The following is a 20,241-nucleotide window of genomic DNA, read 5'->3' on the forward strand; positions in this document are numbered from 1 at the left end:
AGTAAAAAGGTTACAAATTAACAACCTAATAATGAAACTTAAGGAACTAGAAAAGCAAGAACCAACCAAACCCAAAATTAGCGAAGAAAATAAATAAGATTAGAGCACCAGTAAATAAAATAGGCCCAAAACAAACATGAAGGATTAATGAAAACAAAAAAATGGTCCTTTGGAAAGATAAAATTGATAAACTGCTAGCTAGACTAAAAGAAAAGGAGAGAAGACGTAAATAAACAAGATCAGAAATGAAAAGGAGACATTAAAAATGATACCCCAGAAATACAAAAGATCATTAGAGACTATGATGAACAACTATACACTTGCAAATTAGAAAACCTAGAGGAAATGGATAAATTCCTGGAGACATACAACCTCCCAACATTGAGCCAGGAAGAAATAGAAAACCTGAACAGGTCAATAAGAAGCAGTGAGATAGTGAGTTTAAATCAGTAATTAAAAACCTCCCAACAGGCCGGGCGCGGTGGCTCAAGCCTGTAATCCCAGCACTTTGGGAGGCCGAGATGGGCGGATCACAAGGTCAGGAGATCGAGACCATCCTGGCTAACACGGTGAAACCCGTCTCTACTAAAAATACAAAAAACTAGCCGGGCGAGGTGGCGGGCGCCTGTAGTCCCAGCTACTCGGGAAGCAGAGGCAGGAGAATGGCGTGAACGCGGGAGGTGGAGCTTGCAGTGAGCTGAAATCCGGCCACTGCACTCCAGCCTGGGCGACAGAGCGAGACTCCATCTCAAAAAAAAAAAAAAAAAAAAACACCTCCCAACAAAGAAAAGCCCAGGACCAAATGAATTCACAGACAAACTCTATCAAACTTACAAAGAAAAACAACACCAATCTTCCAGAGACTGTTCCAAAAAATCAAGGAGGGAATTCTTAACTTCTATGAGACCAGTATCACCCTGATATCAAAATCAGACAAGAACACAACAAGAAAACTACAGATGAATGTCCCTATGAACATAACACAAAAATCCCCAACAAAATACTAGCAAACCAGATCCAACACATCAAAGATAATACATCATGATCAAGTGGGTTTTTTACACCAGTGATGCAAAGATAGTTCAACATATGCAAACTAATAAATGCAGTCCATCATGCAAACAGAATTAAGGACAAAAAATATGATCATCTCAATAGATGCAGAAGAAGCATTTGATAAAATTCACCCTTCCTTCACTTGAACCGGGGAAGCGGAGGTCGCAGTGAGCTGAGATCGCACCATTGCACTGCAGCCTGGGTGACAGAGCAAGACTGTCTCAAAAAAAAAAAAAAATTACAGAATTCCTTCATGATAAAAATCCTCAATGAACTAGGAATATAAATAACATACCTCAAAATAATAAAGGCCACATATGCAAGTTCTCAAAAAACTAAAAGTAGAAGTACCACATGATCCAGAAATCCCAGTGCTGGCTATATATTTCTAAAGAAAGGAAATCAATATATCGAAGAGATATCTGCACTCCCTTGTTTACTCTGGCATTACTCACAATAGCCAAGATATGGAATCAACCAAAGTGTTCATCAGTGAACAACTGGATAAAGAAAATATTATATATATATGTACGTGCGCACACACACACACACACACATTTGCAAGAAGATGGATGGATCTGGAGGACATTATGTTAAGTGAAAAAAGACAGGGGTGGAAAGACAAATACCACATGTTCTCACTTATATATGGGAGCTAAAATTTTTTAAAAAATGAACTCATAGATACAGAGAGTTGATTGATGGTTACCAGAGGCTGGGAAGGGTAGGGGAGAGTGGGGGGGCAAGGGGAAGGGAGATAGAGAGAGAGAATGAACGAGAATAAAGTGAGGGTAGTGTAAAATAACAGAATAAATAATATCTAGTATTTAGTAGCACAATAGGGTGACCAGAGTTAACAACAATTTATTGTATATTTTAAAATAATTAAAAGGTAGAATTGGAATGTTCCTAACACAAACAAATGTTAGATGACTGAGGTAATGGAGACCTCAATCATTCCGATTCAATCATCATACGTTGTACACATGTATCAGAACATCACATGTACTCCATTATTACATACAATGATTATGCATCCATAATTAAGAATAAATTAAAAAAACAAAGGAGAGAACATGTGGTCTGAACTTAACTACATTGATTGCTTAACAAAGAAACAACGATCAATATTTTCCAGGTTATTTTAATAGACTTAATGGCTTATGTAGTAAATTCTCATAATTTTCTGTTGCCTTGACATCCATTTTATATATAAGTTTAATTTTCTCATACCAGAAGCAGGGCTTAGTCACCCTTGGCACAGCTTCCAGTTCTGTACCTCCCCTAGTTTCTCAATATATTTGATACAGATATCTGACTTATACAACCTCCTTCTGTTGACCATCTCCCTAAGGGACAGCTAGATATAAGCTACTTGACTGTCCCCACTGACCCACATACCCTCATGAACTGTGCAGATATGCCACAGTGACCAACTCTTATTTACAGTGTGACCTCCTGGAACTCTTGTGTGTTTGCTTTAAATCTAACAATGAAAAGCCCCCTCAGGAAAACTGTTTGGATAACTGCCCTAACCCCAATAAGAGTACTGGCTGATGGGCCTCTCTCTTTCTCTCTCTTTCTCTCTTTCTCTCTTTTTCCATGTACTCCCTGACCTCAGTGTGTACAGTCTCTACATGTGCCATGGACCCCCAAGAGCTATAAGTAATAGATTCTTTATTTCCTCCCTGTGTCTCTCCTAATAATTGCACAGGTACTCTCTATCTTCAAGATTTCATATTAAAACATTCACAACAGAATATTTAAAAATTTGCAAATACAAACCAAAATTATACTACATATAAAGGATCAGGAAAATATGATCAATTCCCAAAGAAATAATCAATAGATACCAATTATAATATGACCAAAATGTTGGAATTATCAAAGGCTTTAAAGTAGCTGGTATATCTATGTTCCATCAGGTAAAAATACATTTGAAATGAATGAAAAAGTAGATATCTACAGAACAAAAACTATTTAAAAAATACAAAGTTAAGAACAGAAAACATATTAATGGGTATAAAACATTCACTGGATGGACCTAACAACAGAAATTAAATGAAAGAATCAGTAAACCTGAAGAAAGATCAATGGGAATTACCCAAATTAGTGTTCTGTGAGGCAATATTAAAAGTGTAATATTTGTGTCTTTCAAAATACTGAAAGAATTAAGAGTTTGGTGCAGAAAAAATCAGGAAGTGATTATTAAGGTGAGACCTCTTGAATGACAGAGGAAGGAGCTCAGAGTACCCTCTACCTAGCAAACCAACTATTTAACTGGTAAAAGTTATTAAAAAGCAATCATTGGAAGCCTATGGAAATTAACCTGAGGATATGTGACAAATGGAGAAACATTTATTCAAGAAAACTTAACTAAATCTTGGTAAGAAGATTAACAGTTTGTTTGATTACTCTCCACCTCCAGCTCCATGTTATAGAAGCTCAGCTCCAGGCACATGCAGCCAAAAAACAGGGGCTCCCTCTCTCTCCAGCTCCCAGCCTGGGGCTATGGTTTCACAGTAAGAAGGGCTAGCTGCCAGTATCATTCCTCTCACTCAGTCACATGAGATGGAAGCTCTCTTCTAGGCAGTAGCTGCTGAGAGGACTAAAATTCCCTTCTTTCACCCAGCCTCAATTTATATGGTAAAAGCTCGAATCCCAGATGCAACAGGCGAAGAACACTGGGGCACTGATTGCCTCTGACCCACATTCCTCCATTCCTCTATAAAGCAAAGGTTCCATGGCTGGCAGGGCAAGCCAAAAAGATCAGGGGCTGCCATCCTTGTCCAGTGCTCATTTGTAGAGTGGGGTTATTTCCTGGAAAATCAGATTCCTGTTCCCAACTCCAGAGCTCTGGTGAATATACTAAAAACCACTGAATTGTACACTTTAAAAGAGAGACTATTACGTTATGAGAATTTTATATCAGAAGAAAAAACTCTCAATCCAAGAGAAATCAGAGAAAAAGGCAAAAGGAAACAAATAACAGATTGGATAAATAGCTAACAAATACCAAGATGGTAGATTTAAATCTAACCATATCAGTAATCACTTTAAATTGTAAATTATTTAATCACTCTAGTTAATAGGTAGTGATCATCAGAGAGGGGAAAAAATCCAAGGTATATCTGTCCCACTTTAAATACTAAACCATAAATTGCTTAAAGAGAGAAGTTTGCAAAAGATAACACTCATCAAAAGAATGCTAGAGTGACTACATTATTAACCCAACAAAGTATATGTCAGAGCAAGAACAAAGAGAGTCGCTTGGTCACTTCACAATAACAAAGTGGTCAATACATTAAAATGACATAAAATCCTAAATATGTATATACTTAGTAACAGAGTTGCAAAATAAATTAAGAAAAGATGATAGAACTAAAAGGACAAATAGAAATTTTCACAAGTATGTCTAAGATTTCAATATTACTTTCTCAGTAATTTATAAAACAAGGCAATAGGCCAGGCACAGTGACTCACGCCTGTAATCCTAGCACTTTGGGAGGCAGAGGTGGGTGGATCACCTGAGGTCAAGAGTTCGAGACCAGCCTGGACAACATGGTGAAACCTCATCTCTACTAAAAATACAAAAATTAGCCGGTCATGGTGGCGGGCACCTGTAATCCCAGCTACTTGGGAGACTGAGGCAGGAGAATCACTTGAATCCAGGAGGTGGAGGTTGCAGTGAGCTGAGATCATGCCACTGCATTCCAGCCTGGGTGACACGCAAGACTCCATCTCAAACAACCACAAAAACAAAAACAAAACAAAAACCAAGAAAATACAAAATCAGTATGAATACAGAATACTTGAACAACACTATCAAGGCATTTACACAACATTCCACCCCACCACAGAAGACTATATCTTTTCAATTACACAAATAATTTACCAAGGTAGACCACATCCTGGACCATACAATAAGTCTCAATAAACTTAAATGCATGCCATAAAAAGTATGTCATCTGACTATAGTGGAATTAAAATAGGAATCAATACTAGAAAGTTATGTGGAAAATCTCCAAATATTTGGAAGCTAAATAAGACAGTTCTAGGCAATCATTGAGTTTAACAAGAAATCAAAAGAAATATCAGAAAACATTCTGAACTAAATGAAAACACTTTCTTTCAAAATTTATGGGATTTAGTAAAGCCTTACTTAGGGAAAATTTTATAGTAATAAAACCTAATATTAGAAAAGAACAAAAGCTGAAATTGATGGTCTCAGTTTCCACCTTAAAATACAAGAGAATAAGAGAGCAAATGAAATCCAAATTAAGCATTTTAAAGAGTAAAGACCAAATCAAAGATCAGTGAAATAAGATGCAATAACATAGTAGAGGTAAGACAGTTTTTAAAAAGTTTCACTATTTAAACTATTTTGCCCCTCTTTAAACTGTTAAAAAAAAGCCTGTAAAAAAAGTAAAAAAATAGTTTAAAAAAAGTAAAAAAAAAAAAAAAAGTCAATGAAGCAGTCAAAAAAAAAAAAAAAAAAATTAGTGCAATTTAAAAATAGTTATTTGAGGGCTGGGCACAGTGGTTCACGCCTGTAATCTCAGCACTTTAGGAGGCCGAGGTGGGTAGATGGCTTGAGATGAAGAGTTCAAGATCAGCCTGGGGAACATGGTGAATCCCTGTCTCTATAAAAAAAGTACAAAAATTAGCCAGGTGTGGTGGTGCGTGCCTGTAGTCCCAGCTATGCAAGAGGCTGAGGTGGGCGAATCACCTGAGCCAGGGAGGTCGATGATGCAGTGAGCCATGATCATGCCACTGCACTCCAGCCTGGGCAACGACAAAGTGAGACCCTGTCTCAAAAAAAAAATATTTCTTTGAGAAGATCAATAAAATTAATAAACCTCCCATTGCAAATAATTAATATCAGGAATAAAAGAAGAAACATCACCAGAGGTTCTACAGATTTTTAAATGGTTAAAACGGAATATTAAGAACAACTTAATGCTAATGAATTAGACAATCTTTAAGAAATGTGCAAATTCTTTGAAAGTCTTACACTATCAAAGCTTACTCAAGAAGAAATACAGAATCTGGACAACCCTATATCTATTTAAAAAACTGATGCTGTAGTTAAAGACGTTCTCACAGGGAAAACTCCAGGACCAGATGATTTTAGTATTGCATTTTACCAAACATTTATGGAAGAAATAATAACAATTCTATACAAATTCTTTCCATTGCTCTTATAGAAAACCAAAGATATTAAAAGAAAGAACTGCCAGACACATTCATCATGAACACAGATGGAAAAATTTTAAAATATTTAACAAATCAAGTAATGTAATATTTAAAATAGGAATAATACACAACTGAAAGTACTAACCACAATATGATCACAGCCATCCTCTTCAATAAATGATACTGGGAAAATCTGATAGTCACATGCAGAAGAATGAAAATGGACTCTTATCTCACTCCTTATAGAAGAATCAACTCAAAATGGATTAAAGACTTAAATGTAAGACATGATGCTGTAAAACTACTAGAAGAAAACAGGGAAAAAGCTCCATAACAGTACTATAGGAAGAGAGATTTTTTTTTATATGACCCCAGAAGCACAGGCAATGAAAGCAAAAATAGAAAAATGAAATTGCATCAAACTAAAAACTTCTGCACAACAAAACAAACAACAACACAATAAAGAGACAACCCACAGATAAGGACAAAATACTTGCAAATCATATGTCAGATAAGTGGCTAATATCCAAAATATACAAGGAACTCAAACTACTCAATAACAAGAAAACAAATAGCCCTATTTAAAAATGGGCAAAGGACCTGAATTGATGTTTTGCAAAAGAAGACATACACACTGTCTCTATACACATACACACATACACACACACACACACACACACACACACACACAAAGGCCAGGCATGGTGGCTCATGCCTGTAATCCCAGCACTTTGGGAAGCTGAGGTGAGAGGACTGCTTGAGGCCAGAAGTTTAAGACCAACCTGGGCAATATAGCAAGACCCCATCTCTATAATTTTTTAAAAAATTAGCCAGGCATGGTAGCATGTGCTTGTAGTCCCAGCTGCTTGGGAGGCTGAAGTGGGAGGATTGCTTGAGTCTGGGAATTTGAGGTTGCACAGGAATTTGAGGTTGCAGTGAGCTATAATTGCATCGCTACACTTCAGCCTGGGTGACAGAGCAAGACCCTGTCTCTAAAAAAAAAAAAAAAAAAAGGTAAAAAAATGTAAAAAGACATATGAATGACCAACACATATACAAAAAGTGCTCAACATCGCTAATCATCAGAGAAATGTAAATGAAGACCACAATGACCTATCACCTCATACCTGTTAGACTGGATATGATTAAAAAAAAAAAGATGAAAGATAACAAATGTTGGTGAAGATGTAGAAAAAAGGGAACCCTTGTACACAGTTGGTGGTATTGTTAGTACAGCCATTTTTGAAAACAGTATGGAAGTCCCTCAGAAAACTAAAAATATAATTACCATATGATCCAGCAATCCCACTTGTGGGTATATATCCAAAGGAATTGAAATCAGTATGTTGAAGGGATATTAGCACTCCTATACTCAATGCAGCATTATTCACTATAGCCAAGATATGGAAACAACAGAAGTGCCCATCAACCAATGAATGGACTAAATAAATGTGATATATATACACACAATAAAATACTAAAAAAGCAAGAAATGTTGTCATTTGTGATAACATAGATGGACCTAGAGGACAGTAGGCTAAGCGAAATAAGCCAGGCACTAAGAGATAAATACGCATGATCTCACTTATATATAGAACCTAAAAAAATGGGAACTCAAAGAAGAATAGAGTAGTATGGTAGTTACCAGAGGTTGGAAGGGAGGCTGTGGATACTGGGGTGCAGATGAGGGGTAAAGTGGAGGTGTTGGTCAAAGGATACAAAGTTTTAGTTGCACAGAAAGAATAGGTACTGTTGATCCATTATACAGTGTGGTGAGTACAGTTAATAATTATGTATTGTATATTACAAAATGGCTAAAAGAATTTGGAATGTTCTAACCACAAATAAATGATGTGTTTAAGATTATGGATACATTATTTGGCCTGATTTGATCATTCCCTAAAGTTTAGTATCAAAACGTCATATTATGCACCATAAATATATACAATTTTTATGTCAATTAAATATAAAATAAAACTTCAAAAACCAGTACTACATCTAATTACAATTAAAATATGAAGATAAAAGATTCATCAGTATATAGAGAGACAAAAAGCATTTCACAAAAATCCAACATCCTTTCCTAAAAAGAGCTGTCTGAAAACTAAAAGTAGAGAGAACGTCCTCAAACTCATAAAGGGCCACTGCAACACACAGCTGATACCTGCTGTGAGTCTATCTAGTCCTGTGCAGGAATCCTAATGGCAGGGCAGTGGCCAATTGAGCAACCAGAGCCATTTACTTATGAGAGGCACTCAGGTACTGTTGCATTTGAATCAAAGTCTCTTGGGTTAAGTTGGTTCTGGTTTCCAGCTGGAGTGAATTTAAAGTCTTAAAAGCATTGGGTCAACATGATACTAGTGGGAAGTCTCTTGTGGGCATCTATTAAAACAGGATAGAAGAATTTTAAACAGGAGTCAAATGCTTAGCCCAAATATGAGAGGATTATTAATACTTGTAGGGTAGGACATAGAAGGGATCTGGTGGGGAGCCAGCTGAAAATATTTGGAAATCAGAAATTTGGTCCAGTAAGCCATCCAGGAGGCTTTGTGAAGATGTTCCTTTCAAAGATTTGACCAGCTTTAGGATCTTACATGTTTCTAATTCAACCTGACTGAAAGTATTTACCCAGGTGCAGTAGGAAGTGTTAGCAACAGCACAAACACCACCTTGTACAGCAAGGTAATAGTCTAAAGTAATGCAGTTGCCTAGGGCCATACAAGCAAAGAAGTCTAGGGACCTCTGTTACACCCTGATGGTCTAGTTAGTGGTATAGGCAATTTTGTTAACAGTGTAGTAAAGGTTTCTGATCATATATTCATCCCAAGCAGGGCCTAGTTCAAATCAGAACTCCAGAAAACTTCCTTATCTAGCTCCTTCACTAGGGTTAACTCCTCTTGGTAAATGGAATCCTTAGGAATGTCTACCACTGTCATCTTCATAATCTGAGGGGTTATCATTGGTGTTGAATCATGCCCGAAGACTCTCAGGTAGCTTTCAGAGATCAGGGTAGGTAGCATTAGCGAGGCTAACTGAACAGATGGAAACTTAGGTAAAAGCCCTTTTTTTTTGACAAAATCTCCTGGCAAGGACAGCTCAAGCTTATAACTTACTTCCTCTTTTTGGGACAAGGAAATATAGGCACGGCAAGTTTCTAAAAAGTCTCTTCCCATGAGGTGTATGTGGGACAATGAGACAAGCAAAAGGCAATGACTGAGAGTGAGGGGCCCAAGCTGGAAGGGTATAGATAGAGATTTAAGAATCATAGGTTGGTTGGCTACCCCAACCATCTTGATGAATTCAGAACTCCAGAGAGGGGATGTGGAAAGTGTGTCAAAATTAAGGATAGATAGAGTAGTTCCTGTGTCATCCAGAGCTCTGACTGGTTCATCTCCCATTTTAATACCTAATTAATTAATACCTTGTTAGTTTTAAGTAGGGGAGATGTACCTTTAATATCCCCAAATTATGTGTAATTTTGCTTGGGGGAAGAGGGTTGGGATACTTTATCAGGATTAGTTGTAGCCAAATATTAGAGAAATTAGGATAATTCAGGATCTAGTGCGGTCTGCACGTAGGTAAGAACTTAAAAACAATGCACAGGGTTACAATCTAATAACAGGTGTACTTTAGTTTTTCTTCAGAAATGTAACTTTTTATCTCCACATTGATCATACAGGAATCCCAGATTTAAAAACCTGTTGAGGCTAGAAAACCAATGCACGGCAGGCTTTAAATGTTACTTAAAATCTTAAGGTTCCTGGGCCCTCCAGGAAGTGACAATGTCTACTCATTCACTAAGGCTGGGAACTCCTAAAGCCAGGTATTTTATGCATATTCATAAATATGACATATCAGTCAAAACCTTGATAACATAGCCAATGTTTCCAATTATATATTGCTTATAAAGAGACAGCAAATTTTTCTTGAACTTATATAAATAAAAATAAGAATACTTATGACTAGTTTCTGAATTTTTGAGAAATCAATTAGGGAGAAAAAGCAAATGCTCCCACCTTTCATAAAAAGATACTTTACCAAATTATTGCATACTATAGATAGCTTATGAAAGAAAGTTTTTTTTTTTTTTTACAAAATAGTAATTATTTATATTTTCAAAAAGAAAAAATTAACATTTGGAATTTCTCCCCTGGAGGAAAAGGGGCTAGTCAGAAGGAACAGAACTGGCTCCTATGCAGGCGGCAAGTCAGGTACAAACAGCTGAGCAATCTGGGCTTGGATTTTATCACACAGCATCTTTAATTAATAAAATTTCCTTCTCTCTTCTCTTCTTTTGTTCTGTTTTTGTTTTGTGTGTTTTTTTGTTTGTTTGTTTTTTAGAAAAAGGGGCGGGGGAGAAGAAATAAAATCAGAGAAAAATGCCCAAAAACATTTTCCACAATATCTAAAAACAGAGAACCATGGTTCTTGTCAAGACAGTATGAATTCTGGATGAGTTATTTTTTTCCAGTTTTCAACACCAATAAAGATTTTTGCAAAAGCCACCACATCAGAACACTTATCTTCCAGATCAAATAACCTTCCCCTTTTGCCTTCACTTGTCATTTTTCATAAAAGGATAAAAGGATGCATTCTGTTCTTGCAAACAGTAAGTGCTAACAACAAGAGAGCTCTTCTGATGCTTGTATGGTGGTGAGTTTTCACAAATATCCAAGTTTTAGCACAGTTGGAAAGACTAAATACTACTGGAATCCACAAACTGATTTTTGAGAAATTCTGCAAAAATCTTTTCTTCTTTCCTTTTCCCTTCTGTTAAAACACAATGTCCTTTCTTTTTTTTTCCTTTTTGCTCCAGGCACTTGACGATTTATTCTGCTCAGTCAGATGCAGACAGGTTTCTCCGAAGTACCACCGCTGGGATGTCCTCGGGCCAGCGCCTAAACTGAATCCCCAGAGTATCAAACTCGGCCAGGCCAAAGGGAACACAGTGACGCAGCAACAGGGTTTTCATTAGGTTGAATAGCCCCGAGTCCTGGGCCCTTCCCTCCCCCCGTTTCCCCCAAGTTATTTAGTGCTGTTTTAAAAGTCTGGGGCCACAATGCAGTCTCTTCCCCTCACAACAGAGTAAAAGCTCCACAGATTGCGCTGTCTACCTGGTGGTCAGTGGCAGCAACAGTGGCTGCTGCTTCTGGAAATTAAACGGAGTCTTACAACAAGCAGGATCTTAGGATTGCTTCAGGCGTCTGCGTGGGGGTCCCAGAAAAGGGCACTGTGCTGAAGCCAGAGAGCCGTATGCCTCAGCCACCAAGTGGGGATGTGACACCACCACTGACTTCCACCCAGAGGTCTCCAAGACATCCGAAGCATGATAATTGATGAAATCCACTGCCTGAGTTTTCAACTGATCTGCGCTGTGGAGGTCAGCCAGGATGAGAATTTCCGCAGCATTCTCCACGGACAGGTTACTGCAGAGGGCATCCTCACACATGACCTTTAAACGCTCCAGGGCATACTTGTCAGCAGCTGCCAACAAATCATCAGCCATTTTGTCGAGGTTTGGAGCCTTCCCCGTGTATATGAAGCACATCATTTCCTTAAAAACTTCAGGCTCCACATCATTGATTTCAACTCGATTCTTTTTGCTCTCTTCCATTTCATGTTCAAACATGGCACTAAAAACCGGAGAACGAGCTGCTAAGATAGCTTTGTGAGCCTGGAATTCCTGGCCAGCAACACACAAGCAGCAGTCTGTGAACCGGGAATTCTCCCACAGTCCTCCTAACTCATCTGCCAACCGGCACTCAGGAACCTTTACCATGTTCATGGTATTCTGGCCAGAAATGTTGACAGAATCTTGCACAACACTCACCTCGCAGAAGAGGGTAAGCTTGTCATCGGGGAGAAGCCCGTTGGCCTCATCCAAAAGAAAATCTCTACGGATGAATTTCTTGAATCCCCAGTCTTTGCCTTGCACAAACCTATATGCCCGTTGACTCTCCAATAGCTTTGGTTTCTTCTCCCTTGGCATTCAGGATGGAGAATTCGAATTTTGCCCGAACTTCACTCTTTGGACAGCTGACCAGTAACAGGTAAAGTGACAGGTAATCTTTGCTTTCTTCATCTAGCCCTTTGGGGTTTACTCGCAAACACCATTTCAGTTTATCATTGGCTCCTGATGAAAAGGTAGAACTTTTAATGACTTCACCCATTTCCTCCCGGCAAAAGCTAAAGTTATTGATGGTCCACATGTAGGAGAATTTTACTACCGTGATCTGTGTGTAGCACCAACTCTCAGCTACGGGGCCACTCAACATTTCTGCCGGAGGTGGAGGACTTGGAACCCTTGACATCGCCAGTTTGAAGGTTAAACGAGATTTCCAAAGTCAGGGAGCAAAGATTTCTGTTCCCTCTTCACCCTGAGAGCGGCGGCGACAGCTGCTGGTCCCCGTCGCCCTGCGCTCGCCTCATACTGTGCGCAACATCCGGGACCTGCGGGACCGCCGATACACAAATACACACACACTCGGAGCGCACACACTCACACACACACCCCGACACACCGAAAGAAAGTTTTATTAAATCTGTAGAACAAAACATTTAAGGAAAAAACAATGTTTTCAATAAGTCATAAAAACAATATCCTTGTCAATTACTTAATTTTATGTAAAGTATTTTGTTTTACTCAATCTTTTTTTCTCCCAGGGGAAAAATATCACCATTAGCATCCAAACCAAAGCAGCCCTTACTCTCTAGTTCCCAGTTGCCTAAGTTCTAAATATTCTCAGCAGTACTCAATCTTGACCAGACACCCAGAAAGCCGAGTAAAGGGGTAATTATCTTTTCTAGGCTCACACACATCAAGAATGCTTTTGTATTCAACAAAATTTACACTAAACCTTATTTTAAATCCTTTCAACTTGTAAGAAAACTAGCCATCCACTTTTTTCTCTAACACCAGACAAAAACACACTAAGTAGTGGCATTAAAAATTGCTTAACAGATAGCCTTATGTGCCAATTAGCAATACTTTGACCACTAAAGGGACTCCTGGGACAAATGCTGGGTAGCAGTTAAAAGTGTTATAGGCTTCCTCCAGCTCCCAGACAGGAGCTACATGGACACACATCGGCCACGCGAGTGCGACAGAGCCAAATCACAACATGACAATCAGCACACAGTTTTTATCCATCCATCAATAATTTCATCATCCATTGTTTTACTCAATCTTGATTAGCAATTCCATGAAAAACAATTTTGGACTATAGCTGATTGCAACTGCTTCCAGAGAAGAATTAAAACATTAACCATGAATGACAAAAACCCAGAACAGTCATGGTCAAAAATCTGATGAGAGTTTACAATTGACAAGGAAATTGAGCCACCTCTACTATATGCAGCATTTTAAGATAACAACCAGAATTATAATTGACATCTTAATATCAGGACCATCAGACTTTTACAAATTTCATGTAATTTTTTGGAATACTCATATTAATAATCCAGATTTATGACTGATAACATATTAGATTTGTAGGAACCTATAGTTTTGAAATATATTTTAATAATATACCCATAAGTGTAACGAGAAAGGATCCAGAATCACTTATCAATTAACAATGTTTCCCATACAATTTACCACGTAAGCCTAATCATTTAATATTTCCACAAGATGACAAACACATTCTTTTATGCTCTTCAAGGCCCAATTAGAAAATCCCAAAGTTAGCCTTAGGTCAAAAAGACTTAGGATTTTGATCCTGTGGATACCTGCCAAAGATGTCAAAAGGTTCAAAGTCCTTGATTAAACAGAATCACAGATGACTGTAAAATAATACTTATTCTCTTAACCAGAGTGATAACCAAAAGACTTTAAAAGCAATACAGAATGCTATTTGGATGTAGAAACCTGAACTCTTCTGAAGGTTAGTTTCCCAACATAATAAAAAACCTAATAAAGACATGAAGCACAGGAAATTATCTTGGTAAAACACAGAATCTTTGTTTCCTAGGCCAGTTATCAAAAAGGCAAAGAAAAGAAAACCTCCTGCAGTGTGTTGCTTCTCCTTATGGAAAGCCCATTTAGATAATCTGGAAGTTAAACCTGATGAAAAGGATACCTGAATTTAATCAGACACAGGAAAAGTGTGTCCAGGATTATGTGTGTACACTATATTAAAGAGGGATGGAAACAAGAAAACTAGTACCTTGAGCAGAGGGGAATACATGGTTTTTAGTAACAGCATGGGAAGTTTCCTGGTTACATGGAACAATTCAGAAACATCAAGAGAAGTAAAAAATACAGAATCAAGTTGTACTGAAGGAAACATTGTCTTTCTAGACTTTCAAGATAAAAATTTTAGCATCGGGCCATAACATCAGTGTTAGAACTGGAGAAAAATTACTGGAGGTGAAAAGATTGAAGGAGAGGATTATTACTGCAGCCAAGCAAAACAATATAGCTTTTCAAGAGTAAAAAGGACAGCTGCATTTCTAACCTGAAACTAGGAAAATTAGGTAGATCTAAGAAAGAAATGTAGCATAAATAAAAACTGTTTATAGTTTGCAGGATGGCTGTTAAGGGAAGAGATTTTGGAATTAAAAATAAAAATGTCCTGCAACTTTACTAAGAGCAAATCAGCATTTTAAGAAAATCTTGTTCTAACACAGGGGATTAGATTTTAAAATTCTGCATCAGTGCATTTCTAAACATCAAACTCAATCCTTAGAAAAACCAATAAAAAATGTCCTTTCAATTGTAGCCAACCTGATCACACAGAAAATTCCTTTTATAAACGTTATTTTCTTTTTTTTTTTGCTTTTTTTTAATTATACTTTAAGTTCTAGGGTACATGTGCACAACGTGCAGGTTTGTTACATATGTACACATGTGCCATGTTGGTGTGCTGCACCCATTAACTCGTCATTTACATTAGGTATATCTCCTAATGCTATCCCTCCCCCCTCCTCCCTCCCCACAATAGGCCCCAGTGTGTGATGTTCCCCTTCCTGTGTCCAAGTGATCTTATTGTTCAATTCGCACCTCTGAGTGAGAACATGCGGTGTTTGGTTTTCTATTCTTGTGATAGTTTGCTGAGAGTGATGGTTTCCAACTGAATCCATGTCCCTACAAAGGACACGAACTCATCCCTTTTTATGGCTGCATAGTATGCCATGGTGGCTATGTGCCACATTTTCTTAATCCAGTCTGTCACTGATGGACATTTGGGTTGATTCCAAGTCTTTGCTATTGTGAATAGTGATGCAATAAACATACGTGTGCATGTGTCTTTATAGCAGCATGACTTATAATCCTTTGGGTATATACCCAGTAATGGGATGGCTGGGTCAAATGGTATTTCTAGTTCTAGATCTCTGAGGAATTGCCACACTGTTTTCCACAGTGATTGAACTAGTTTACAGTCCCACCAACAGTGTAAAAGTGTTCCTAGTTCTCCACATCCTCTCCAGCACCTGTTGTTTCCTGACTTTTTAATGATCGCCATTCTAACTGGTATGAGATGGTATCTCATTGTGGTTTTGATTTGCATTTCACTGATGACCAGTGATGATGAGCATTTTTTCATGTGTCTGCTGGCTGTATAAATGTCTTCTTTTGAGAAGTATCTGTTCATATCCTTTGCCTACTTTTTGATGGGGTTGTTTTTTTCTTGTAAATTTGTTTGAGTTCTTTGTAGGTTCTAGATATTAGCCCTTTGTCAGATGAGTAGATTGCAAAAATTTTCTCCCATTCTGTAGGTTGCCTGTTCACTCTGATGGTAGTTTCTTTTGCTATGCAGAAGCTCTTTAGTTGAATTAGATCCCATTTGTCAATTTTGGCTTTTGTTGCCGTTGCTTTTGGTGTTTTAGACATGAAGTCCTTGCCCATGCCCATGTCCTGAATGGTATTACCTAGGTTTTCTTCTAGGGTTTTTATGGTTTTAAGTCTAACATATAAGTCTCTAATCCATCTTGAATTAATTTTCGTATAAGGAGTAAGGAAAGGATCCAGTTTCAGCTTTCTACTTATGGCTAGCCAATTTTCCCAGCACCATTTATTCAATAGGGAATCCTTTCCCCATTTCTTGTTTTTGTCAGGTTTGTCAAAGATCAGATGGTTGTAGATGTGTGGTATTATTTCTGAGGGCTCTGTTCTGTTCCATTGGTCTATATCTCTGTTTTGGTACCAGTACCATGCTGGTTTGGTTACGGTAGCCTTGTAGTACAGTTTGAAGTCAGGTAGCGTGATGCCTCCAGGTTTGTTCTTTTGGCTTAGGATTGTCTTGACAACACAGGCTCTTTTTTGGTTCCATATGAACTTTAAAGCAATTTTTTCCAATTTTGTGAAGAAAGTCATTGGTAGCTTAATGGGGATGGCATTGAATCTATAAATTACCTTGGACAATATGGCCATTTTCACAATATTGATTCTTCCTATCCATGAGCATGGTATGTTCTTCCATTTGTTTGTATTCTCTTTTATTTCACTGAGCAGTGGTTGTAGTTCTCCTTGAAGAGGTCCTTGACATTCCTTGTAAGTTGGATTCGTAGGTATTTTATTCACTTTGAAGCAATTGTGAATGGGAGTTCATTCATGATTTGGTTCTCTGTTTTTCTGTTATTGGTATATAAGAATGCTTGTGATTTTTGCACATTGATTTTGTATCCTGAGACTTTGCTGAAGTTGCTTATCAGCTTAAGGAGATTTTGGGCTGAGACGATGGGGTTTTCTAAATATACAATTCATGTCATCTGCAAACAGGGGCAATTTGACTTCTTCTTTTCCTAATTGAATATCCATTATTTCTTTCTCTTGCCTGATTGCCCTAGCCAGAACTTCCAACACTATGTTGAATAGGAGTGGTGAGAGAGGGCATCCCTGTCTTGTGCCAGATTTCAAAGGGAATACTTACAGTTTTTGCCCATTCAGTATGATATTGGCTGTGGGTTTGTCATAAATAGCTTATTATTTTGAGATACATTCCACGAATACCAAATTTATTGAGAGATAAACTTTATTTTCATAAATCTATTATTATGTGTTTAGACAATTTATGACATGTTTAGATTTTCTGCTTTCTCCTATACTTCCTCTTTCTTAAATAACCAGTCACTTTACTCTGGGACAAAAATTTACCACAGAAGATTATTTCTTATACAAAATTATTCTCTTTTCTCGTCAATCTATCTTACCAAAAATACATCCTACCCTCTTCATACACTTGCATATAGACTGTATTTCTCGTCTGTTTAATCACACACATTAATTAAAATGTTAACTCTTAGTAACCCTAATCTTCAGTGAAAACCTAGGACTTAAGCAATTTTTAACTGCCAGTCATGTACCAACAATCCATGAATACACATTTTACAATTCCCAGAAACACAGGCTAACAGAATATCTTTTTAACACAGAACAGGACATATTTACCAACAGACTCAAATGACTTTTCTTTCCTTCAAATAAGAAGCCAAAAGCATATGAGCCTGAACTCATATTCAGTAACCAATGTCTCAGAATTACATCTTATCTGGAAATGATCTAATTCAATGAACGTCCTCCCAAGTAAACATATTATGAAACATAACCATTTTCAAAAGTTCATTTACAAATTTTTATCCCATTTACATCCATTCAATTCATTCACTCTTAACAATTACATAGAAGACTTCATGAGATACTAGAAAAATCTAGCCACTAGTGCAAACAAAATTTTCATTACTGTATGACAGATAAGTATAAAAGAGCCCTAAATTTAAATATATACGCATTTTTCTAATGACTCAGAAGACATAGCCATTGCCATCAAACCAACAATATTAGACCAGTCTCATCTACCAAAAGATTGCTGTCACATGAACTTGAAAAGCATTTGGGTTTATTTGCTTAATTTACAAGTGTTCATTTATTTATAAGCCAATTTGGTTCTGTAGACAATATACAGATATATATATACACACACATATACATATACATATATAATATATATATACACACACACACATGCATATACACACACAAAATACAGACAGACAAAAAAGATTATGTAGCTTTAATCATAAGCCTGTAGCTATGAGTCAGGTAAAACTCATAGTTTAAAGAACAGTTAGATTCAAACTATTTCTCTGTAAATGGAATAAACTGACATTTATCTGTCCCACATGGCTGATACCTTTAGAGAACAGCGTGACAAATTTACATTTCAAAGCACAGAAAATTTAAGCTTTTTCAAGTGGTTCGGGTGTTTTAGAGGAAGACTGAAATGGATACCAAGGTAACAAAATCACAGGAATTTATGACAGAATTTTACAAGAAAACATACAGATGAGTCTAGAGAAAATGTAATCCCTTCAAAATGAAAGAGTAGAAGAGGAAGGAGGGAGTGAAAGATAAAGTAGAGGTGGGAAAAAAGGTGCAGAAGACAGGCTGAGTGGCAGGCAAGGGGAGGCTAGTGGAAGAAGTTTCTTCCAGAGGGGGCTTCTTTTTTTCATCTTTAGTTTCAATCTGACAAGCACTTGTCTCTGTTTCATTAAGGCACTCACTCAATTGGGAATTATTTTCCCTAAGAAGGTAATGGTAGCTCCTTGATTCATTTAGAACTTTCAAAGTACTGGTTGAAAAAAGGTTTCCCATTGTCTCTGGAATGTTCCATGTTTTATTTCTTCTAATTGTGCCTGCACATAGGCAAGTTTTGGAATTTCAAAGAAGCCCCACTTGGCCAATAAAGTTAAAGATTGTCCTGCATAATTTTTGTCCAGAGACCTAGCCAATTACAATTCCCTGGACCATAATTTTTGCTCGTAAATCAAGCTGGAGTGCCAGAAGGCAGCTGATCAGGATAAACTTAAAATATGGGTTACCCATTGCACTGACATGATGAATGCATCCCTGTCAGTGCCCTTAGCATGAGCATCCCCAAGAAACCTTATAGACCGGTTGAGTTGGGCTGGGAAGGACCCCCTATTGAGGTGTGAAATTAAATAAAAATAAAATTAAAAAGAAAGATAAATAAGTTTTCCTGTATTACACGACTTGTCCCAGAGGCAGCAACAGGCATGGCCCAGACCCAGGAAAAGTCTTGATAATATTATCTAATGGGCTCTGGAGGCTCTCCCAGCACTCCCTCAACATAAGGAAAACAAAAACAAATTTTCCTTTGTTTTATGAAATGAGTATATAGATTCTTGTTCTCTGTAACTAGTGACTTCAAGTACTCTGTTTTATCTAAGAAGTACAACGAAGGTCACGAGAAGCCTGAGTAGGCCTGAACTACAGCTGCCTGGGCACCATAGTGAAGGTTATAGGATAAGCCTGTGCCCAGGCAAACCTAGACAATGAACATCTGGGTTGCTTGGCAACAGTCATGTCCAATCCTGTCACTGTCCTGCCTCTGTATCCCTGCTTTCATGCCACTGTAAGCTTGCTTCAAGCTAGCCCACTCTCTTTTGTAAAGTGTGTATAAAAGTCAGGTACTGTCTTTGTTCTGGGCCCAGTCTTTTGGACGGGAGTCAGCTGGGCCTGAGCACTCAATAAAGATTCTCCTCTTTCAACCCGAGGTCTCTCTTGTCCTCCTGAATCCCTCAACACTCTAAACCCGGGGTGACTGGGAAGGCCACCTCTGGGATCCAGATGGAGGGAACTGGTTGAGACTTGGAAGGCCCCCCACTAAGCCTAGGGCCAACAGGTAATGCCCCCTTCAGAGTCCAGATAGGGGGAACTGGCTGGGAAGGCCACCCTCCCAAGCCTCCGACCCCCCCATCCCATCCAGGAGACAAAAGGAAGGTCTCCTTTGGGGTCTGGATGAGGGAACCTGCAGGAAAGGAATAAAGTCTCTGAGACCTTAAACAAAGGGTAGGAAGTCCGAATTTGAGAGAAGTTACCCCAGCATATCCCTGAAGCCCTGGCACCAGTGAGAAGACAACGGGAGAACTCAGGAGGCTCTTGCAGACGCTTATAGTTGTCTCAAACGGCATTGGCAGCAGTTGGGGATCGCTTCAAATCCTGTTTCTGACACTAAGAATGTAAACAAA

General features: G+C 38.0%; 1 long non-coding RNA gene, 1 other non-coding gene and 1 pseudogene across 2 annotated transcripts in view; all 3 read right to left on the reverse strand.

Annotated features, from left to right (window-relative positions):
• The window catches only part of LOC140710872 (uncharacterized), a 170,987-nt gene that overhangs the window by 129,891 nt on the left and 20,855 nt on the right, over window positions 1–20,241 (reverse strand). The gene's annotated exons all lie outside the window — the stretch shown is intronic.
• Window positions 10,529–12,768, reverse strand: LOC103231990 (speckle-type POZ protein pseudogene; annotated as a pseudogene).
• Window positions 13,364–13,426, reverse strand: LOC119622605 (small nucleolar RNA SNORD43). The gene has a single exon (XR_005239216.1). It is a non-coding gene; the product is annotated as a small nucleolar RNA SNORD43 (small nucleolar RNA).

This window comes from Chlorocebus sabaeus, chromosome X (genome assembly GCF_047675955.1).
Source record: "Chlorocebus sabaeus isolate Y175 chromosome X, mChlSab1.0.hap1, whole genome shotgun sequence".
Lineage (NCBI taxonomy): Eukaryota > Metazoa > Chordata > Mammalia > Primates > Cercopithecidae > Chlorocebus > Chlorocebus sabaeus.